The following is a 9,039-nucleotide window of genomic DNA, read 5'->3' on the forward strand; positions in this document are numbered from 1 at the left end:
GGAGGAAGCCAGGGTATGATTAGAAATTCTGCAATAATTATCATAGGAATTAAAAATCATCTGGTTCAATCTTAGATCATTTTTCAGATAAAGTGAGGTAAAGTGATGAATGAGCACCAGATTTGGATTTAAAGGACATGAGTTCAAATCTCATCTCTGTTGATCTGTCAATGATTTCAGAGAAGAATTGTATATTAATTTCCTCATCTGTTAAATGGAGGGTCCTTTCCAATTCTGCCTCTATGATCCCAAGACCATAAAGTTTTTATTAAATTGTAGCATCAAAATTTGAACTCATATCTTGTGACTCCAAATTCCCATGTTCTTTCCACTTCACCACACAGTCTCTTATTCACAGACTTCTGAAGAACTTCAAATTCTGATTTCATTGAGATGTCAATGATCAATAGGCTGCTAAAATTTAGTTGGTAGAAAACTACCTGGTTTGAGTGGAAAGTACCTAGTGTGGGACTTCAAGACCTGAAGATGAGAGATTGAAACCAGTCTCTGGGATCTACCAGTTGTGTGATCTGATAAGTCATTTACCTTCCTTATCTGTAAACTAAGGGTAGTAATAGCTATTGCAGTTAAATCCCAATGGACCTCTGAGCCACAGGTGCAGACAGTGCAAGGGCACAGCTGCAGTGTTGATCTGGAGTCAAAATGAATGGTCCCCCTCCCCCCCTTCTTAACCAAAGATGTAGGCAGTTTGCACCCAGCTTGAAGTAAAGGCCTTGCCCATCTGTTAGAAATGAAGCCCTGAGTTCCAAGACATAAATCAACTTTCAAAGAGCCAAGCTGGGGCTTGGATGCCCCTCCTCACTTCTTTGGCTGTAAATCAGTCATATTGTAGGGTATGGTAATTGTCCTCTACCCAAACAATCCATAGAAAAAACTATCCAGAGTCCAGTCTGCAAATAAAACAGTTAAGGAGTCTGGACAATATAACTTCCCCCTGGGTGGGGCAAAGCCAACATTTCTTCTGACCATTGAACTTTCTCCCCACCTACAACACCTGGTAGAAGTTGCTAGAATCTGCCTAGCTCTGCAGGTGTAGGTGGCACATTCAGGGAATGGAAGTTCTTTTCTACTTGACTTTTATGCCCAGTAGACTTCCTTCCTTCCCTCCTACATGACTTGTATCATGACAGGGCTATTACCAGCAGTTTTGACCCCTTGGACAAATTTTCATAATGCACCTGGGGTGAACTGCAGGAATAGATTTTTGAAGACAAATTCGAGGTGGGTCTTAGAGGGTAGAGAAAGGACAGTGTGACACAATGTCTCATTTGGAGAGACAGAGTTGCCAGAAAGTTGTAAATCCATCCCCTGGGTTGGGGTCAGGCTAGGGAAGAACTACCTAGTATTGCCATTATTCACTGAGAGATGGCTTCCTATTTGGGTCAGCTATGCTTGCTAAGAGGGAATCTCAATTGTTTCTCAGATTCCTTGGGGCAGCTGCCAACTAGGGAACTCTTCCCTTTTCTCCCCTCAATTCAGCCCCAAACCATCTGGATCTCATCCAGGGTGAAGCAAGAGGAGATGACATTGGGGGAGGGGTCCTGCTCCTCCCTTCTTCCTTCTCTTCTGTATTCTTCTTCTTCAGCCCTGGGACCTCCCAGACCCCATTTGGGGATGACTGAGCTAGATAAGAAGTCCAATTTGGATGAGCTGGGAGTTACCAATGACAATAACTCCAATAAAATAGAGGATGTAACATTTTCCTGCTTCTGCACAATCTATACTATGGGGCACAGCTATCTCCCCTGTCAAAACATACTAAGGACCTTAGGTCTCACCATCTGACCTGTAGCTGGATTCTCTTAAAGAGTTGTATCCCCCATTAGAGTATGAGCTCCTATCTCATCTTTTAATTGCATCCTCAGCACTTAACTTTGGTACTTGGTACTTTTTTAAGGTGTTTTGCAAGGCAAATGGGGTTAAGTGGCTTGCCCAAGGCCACACAGCTAGGTAATTATTAAGTGTCTGAGGTCATATTTGAACTCAGGTCCTCCTGACTCCAGGGTCAGTGCTCTATCCACTGTACCACCTAGCCACCCCTACTTGGTACTTCTTGATAAACTCTCATTCATTCATTCTAAATTCTAAAATCTAGAGTCAATTACTCCCTAAATTTTAGCATACAGGCCAAAAGCCCCTAAGCTGCCTCTGCCTGGATAGAAGGAAACAAAGTCTCTATAGGGACCCTTTTTAGCCATAGCATTGCATAATGGCCTCTTTCTAAACAAGGTTATTTCCATGATTAGAACACATAACAAGATGTTGAGATGAGAAAAGGAAGAGTGGGAGGACCCCTGGCCTGAGAATCAAGAGTCCTGGGCTCTGCTCTTGGTCTTGATACTAACCTGAGGGGTGATCTTGGGTCTTGTGTTTCCTCCTCTCCAGAAGAGGGGGTTATCCTAAAGCATCCCTAAGGGTCCCTTCTCACTCAGATATTCAGTGAAACCATCAAGGGCCAAAACTGGAAAAGATCAGGTTGGAAGGGCAGACACCCTTCTCAGCTTATGGTTCTTAGATTGTGTGCTTGATGGCAAAAATAGAACCACCTTATCAATTCATTGAAAAGATTTATTCGGGTCACTTCTCTCTCTGAATCTATTTCTTCCTTTGCAAAATTACAGAGTTGAACTAAATCATATAGAATCAGCACTCCATAGCTGGACATTGGAGGGCAATGGTTCCTTCATTTTTACATAAGAGGAAATTGAGACTAAAATCCAATAATCCCCTCAGGTGCTAGTCAGCTTTGTTGTTCAGCCATCTCAGACATGTCGGACTTTTCTTGACCCCATTTGGGATTTCCTTGGAAAATATAATCGAGTGGTTCACCATCTCCTTCTCCAGTTCATTTGACAGATGAGAAAACTCAGGCAAACAGAATTAAGTGACTTGCCCAGGGTTACACAGCTAGGAAGCATCTGAGGTGAGATTTGTACTCAGGTCTTCCTGATCCAGGCCCATTGCTCTATCCTCTGCAACTCTACCAAGTGACCACCTCTGCAAATGAGTAGAACCATTCATCCCTACAGTGGAGGATGCACTAGATCAATGATTTCATTCATATGGGGGGTTCTCAGATGAGAAAAAATTCCTTCAAGCAGAGCAGGTCAAGCACCTTCTCTGAACTGAGCGGCTGTGATTTTTTCAGGATCATAGAGTCAATATGTCAAGAGGCAAATCTTGATCCCAGATATTCATGGTTTGAAGTCCCACTCTCAATCCATTGTTCCAGGCTGACTCTCTCCCTATTAAAATAGTTCCTAAATTACAGGGCTTTTGGAGCTCCTCATCATCAGTTTTGTCATTCAACAACCATTTCCTCAGTTGCCTTCAGGACTGCTTGTAACAGCATACTTTCTTCAAAAGCTTCTTGCAGGACTTGGGAAATTGAGAGATTGAACTGATTAGCATTGTATGTAAACTATGAGTAAATGCTTACTGAGAGAAGCCCTAAGGGACTCTCCTAACAGTAAAATGAGTGTTAGTGCATAGACTTTGATCCCCATATTTTGGCCTCTCAGAAACTTGCTATTCACTTCCTGGTTCTTGGTGATGTTTAATATAGGTGAAGTTGTCAGTTTAGTGACCTTCAGATAAAGTAAGGCTTACTTCTCTTTCCCCTGGACCTCCTTACATCAATGGTTCCAATTCCATTCCCCACCCCCCACCTCCTCCTTTTTTCAGGTGTGTCCATTCCCATGATTCCTATGTTTCTCCTGAAAGGAAATTAGGTTTCCACCAAGTTTAGAATGAGTTGGAATAAAATGATTCAAGGCACTGAATTTAGAGGCAGGATGAGGTACTGAATAAGGGCCCCAAGTCCAAATCTTCCTTCTGCAATTGTTATGACTTGGGGCAAATCACCACACCTCTGTGCCTCCTTCCTCATCTGTAACATGGGGAGATTGGATTACATGGACTTCTGAGGTCCCTTCCAGCTACACAGATAAAGATTTATGATCTATTCCCTATCTCCCATCCAATTTCACGAGGTCTAAAGAAGGGTGACAGGACCAAGATTCCAACTCCCGTCATCCAGACCCAAATCCAACACTCCTTTCACTGATTACCTTAAGCTGCCTCTGCCTGAATAGAGAGAAACAAAGAGTTTTCAGAGTAACAAAATTATTCCTGCATATTATGGAGATCAAAAGTGCTTCTCCAGGAAGATCAAAGAAAATATGGCCAACCATGGAAGAGAAGGAATAGCTAAGATGGATTACAGTCAGTGGTCTGCTGGTTAATGTTTAACAACTGACTTTCTGAAACAAATGTAGTTTTAAGTTTAATCTCTTTTATTAATATTTTCTCTATCAGTTTCTTAAGTTGAAACCATAGGCAAAAATTGTAAATCAAACCCTGATCTGCAGCATTCAGAGATGGAATGAATACTCACACTGACAATTTAACAATCCACTCTCAGATCGGAGCTGTCTCCAGTATACCTCTAAGTTGAGTTCTTAACCCTTTGGGAATCTGTGGCTAAATTTCTAGGAATCTGTGACCTTAGATAGGAATGAAAATTCCATCTTTGTTTTCACTCATCTCTAAATTCAATCAAGGTTTCCTTCAATCATTTAAAAAAAAATCCAACATGACTCTGAGAAGGGTTCATAGGAGGGAGGAGGAGGAGGAAGGGGAGGAGGGAAGGAGAAATGATCTATACAGACCAATCATCTGATACTGATACTAGAGGAAGACATGATGGTTGTCCAACCTTAACAATGTACAAAAGTTGAAAATATACTCTGAACCTAACTTTCCTATTGCAACTCACAATTCCTTCATCTACCACTGGTGAATTAAGGCAAATCCATCTTAAATTCATTTCTATTTCTATTTCTGAGAGTTCTAACTCCCTCCAAAAGAGATCCTCTAGTCAAAAACTAGTGAGCTAGCTAAATTAGCATATTTTTTGTCTCCATCTTCTGCTAATCACTAAGTCACCAGGTCCCTACACTATAAAATGCAAGGTATCAGAACAGAGTTTTTGCTGTTTTACCTTCAGAAAACTTGGACCTTTCCCAATTTCCCATCAACAGAGCCTAAAAGATCTCAACTTTTGGAAAGTGTCCAAGTAATAAAAACTAAGCACCAAATTGGTGCTTAGGGAAAACCTGGGAAGGGCCAAGAATTGTAAATGAGCTTTATGGTCTTATGAGCTCAAAGCTTATACAGGTAGAAAAATGGTAAATTGCAGGATCAAATCTTTAGCAAGAGCATGTGAGAGCTTGTGTGTGGCTTAAGTTGCACCATGTAATGCAGCTAGCTAGCCCTTCTGCCTACAAGTGTTTAGCTTTTATTGAAAGCAACATCTAGGAGAAGAGCTTAATATTTAGGACATAAATACTTTGATTCTACTAGCCTAAGTGAGAAGGGAAAACCCAAAAGCTGGTGGAATGAATGAGTGAAAAAAATTTATTATATCCTTACTATGAGCCAAGTTGGGGGAAGAGGGCTACAGATAGGAAATCAAAGTTATTCCTTGCCTCAGAGAGCTTACATTCTAATACCATTAGACAACACACCTAGAAAGTGATGGTCAGATGGGGCACTTTGGTCTGAAAAACACAGAGTAAAAGGTAGCATAGAATAAATTGTCATGCCCCTTCCCAGGACAATGGCAGAATTGATTTGATCATGGTTATAATTCTATTGGCTGGAATAATACAGGTGATTTAGGAGATACAGGTTTTTCCTGCAGAGTAGCTGGAGAATAAAGTTTAAGATGTTTAGGACCTGCCTGAAATAGTGGGCCAGGTGAGGAGATATTCACCAACTAGGGGTGGGAATCTAGGACTGTTAGGATGAAAATCTCCTAAGCATGGTTTCTGGACCAGTAGCTAAGCAGCCTTCAAGATGATGGCCAAATAGTGACCAATAATAAATTAGCACATCACTGAGTCTGCAAAATGGGCCAGATGAAGCATGATTGTTTGCCAAATATATACATGTTCATTTAAAAAAACTAGATTCTGGAACATACAGAGCAATACAGTTTGTAGTAAAGCAGTTGACTAAGATTATTATTGGGGTAGCTATATGGTGCAGTGGATAGAATACCAGATTCGGAGAGAGGAAAACATGAGTTCAAATATGACCTCAAGCACATACTAGCTATGTGAGCCTGGGAACGTTTTAAACCCTATTTGCCTCAGTTTCTTCATCTGTAAAACAATCTGGGGAATAGCAAACCACTCCATTATCTTTGACAAGAAAAACCTCAAAGAGGTCATAGAGTCAATCATGACTGAAACTACTCAATAATTGCAAAACTTTTCACCAAGAAACTTGCCCTAAGGTTATTCCTCAAAAAGTACTACCAAGGATCCTCCGTTAGGAGATCACATTTTGTTCCTGTTTACCTATCTTTCCTTTCATTTTTAAAACTATTGAAATCTTTTTCAAAAATAAGTTTCATAGATAATGTCTTGGACTGATTTAAGTTTTTGGTCATACTTTTAGTTTCTAAGGTTAACAGACCTTTGCATTCTCAGAGTGGCCATCTCATCTAACCAATTCACTGCCTGGGAATACCTGAAAAATCATTGGTATGCATCAGAGCCAGAATTTTTTCCATTTACAAAGGGAGTACTGGAGTCTTCTTCAATGCTACTGACATCTGAGTGTTACTGCTCCATCTGTTGGTTCAGCAATCCCCTTTCTCATGAATTATTAAGGGAGTCCCTCTCCCCATTCTCCACCCTTTTAAGATCTAAAGTTGCCGGCCTTTGTGTGGCCTAGATAGGAAATCTGGACCAGAAGAGCCACAGTACCCCCAGATGTCTGCTGGTGACAAATAACCTTCAATAAATCTCACTGGAATGTGTAAGTTTTGTGTCCTGGTTGTCTCTTATTGCCCAGAATGAGGGCTTACCACAAAATCTCTTATTCAGAGAGCATCTGCTGATAAATTTAGTAAATAATCAAGACTGGAAAATCAATTTCTCTTTTCAATTCTTCAGAATTCTAAAATAATTCGATTGGCAGTCTTAATTTTGATTTCCTGTCCAGAAATACTGTGACTAAGTCATGTGTAGTCCAAATTCTAGTTTGGGGTGGGGAAAGGGGAGGGGGGAAGGACTAAAGAGCTAGAGTAAGGGGAAAGATGGTGAACTAGAGTCCTCTCAGTTCACATGGGTCTCACTAAATCCCCCCATTTCTAGCTAATCAGATTTGATTTCCCATTCCCCAAAATAAGTTACTGATGCTAAAGAATATGTCAAAGTGATTTTAAAATGGATTAGTGGAGAACTTGGACTTCCCAAGTTAAGCAAAAATGCAAATATAGTAAGTCAGTAGAAAGGTTATGTCAAAAGCAAATTAGGGGAGTAAGGAAAAATGTACCTGTTGGGTCTAATTCATGACCAGAAAAGAGATGGAGAGGAGCAGAGGAGGTAAAATGGATAATTTCAATCACATGAAATTAAAGTTTTTGTACAAATAAAATCAGTGCAACCAAAATTAGAAGGAAAACAGGAAATTAGGGGAAAAAAATTCTAGAAAGTTGGTAATCGTGTTAGAAAAGTAAAGGGAAATGTGGAATAGTTGAGACTCTGGTGCACTGGTAGGTGTTGTGAATTGGTTCACAATTGGTACACCATTCCAGAGAATAATTTGGATCTGTGCCCAATGGGCTAGAAAACAGTGCATGCCCTTTAACCCAGCTATACCATTACCAGGTCTGTATCCCAGAGGGATCAAAGAAAAAGGGAAGAAGAGGAGCTATTTGTACAAAACTATTTACAAGCAGCAACTGAGGGATGGATAACTAGGTATAATCTATGACTTATGGAATAAAATTCTTCTTTGATATATACATGTAGAAATGAAGGGAATGCTTTCAGGAAAAACTCATACAAAGTGAGCACAACCAGAATATTGCACAGCAGTATTTTAACAATGACCAATTCTAAGTGACTTAGTTACTCTGATCAAGACAAAAACCTAAGACAATTCCAAAGGACTCATGATGAAAAATCCTGTTCACCTTCAGAGAGATGATGCATATTGTTTTTCATTTTTCTTGCATTTTTTAAACCTGGCTAATAGAGAAATGACTTCACATGCATAATATGCTTGCGTTCTCAGTGGGTGGAGGTGGTGTACTGGAGAGGAGAGAATTTGGAATTCAAAATTAATAAATCCAAATGTTAAAAATAATAAAACAAAATAAGTCAGAAGTCTCATATCCGATATGGAATTATAGAATTTGAAAACTAATGAGCCTCCTACTTGTAAGAAAAAGGATTCAGTTAATTCTTCTTCCCTAAGCATTCTGAGTGATTAGACAAGTCCATGGATGTACCCAATAGGATTTTGGAGAAACAAGGAGGTACAAAACTCTAGAACAATTTAGGAGAAAATTTTTTTAAAAAGTCAAAATCCAACTTTTTTAGAGAAGTGTTTTAATAGTGATGTAAAAAACAGTTAAAACAAAATATAGTCACATATTTCTTACTAAAACCCCCATTTAATGCCACTCAAATGGACAGAGGATTAACAAGAGAAGGTGAGAGAAGGTTGAAGGTGCAGGGGCAATTTCTGATCTAGTGTTTTAATTTCAACCAGTGTGTTACTACTGTTATCATAAAAAGCAGATAAAAAGGAGATTATTTGATGCACAAAATCTCTGTGCCCGTCAATACTTAAATCACTGCTGTCAGACAAGTGAGGACAAATTTAAGAAGTCAACCAATGTGAAACCCCAATCCTGAATCTGTGTGTGTGTGTGTGTGGGGGGGATGCAATCTGATAAAGCCTCTTAGAAATGCCAATCTGACATAAGGCAAGAATAACAGGTTTGTACTAAATGAGGCAGCCCATTGCCTGTGAAGCCAACATCTAAAAGCCAAGGGACTGGCCAGGTTCTCTTCTGCAAGGTTAAGAGCCTCACTCACCGGCATTAGCAGCCAGAGACCTGTTGTAGCACTCTCCAGGTTTGAGCCGGGATAATGGCAAGAAGCTGTGACCACACATTTATCCTAATAAACAAAGAGCTAGGGAGCCAAGTCTGCA

This window comes from Macrotis lagotis, chromosome 5 (assembly GCF_037893015.1).
Source record: "Macrotis lagotis isolate mMagLag1 chromosome 5, bilby.v1.9.chrom.fasta, whole genome shotgun sequence".
NCBI lineage: Eukaryota > Metazoa > Chordata > Mammalia > Peramelemorphia > Peramelidae > Macrotis > Macrotis lagotis.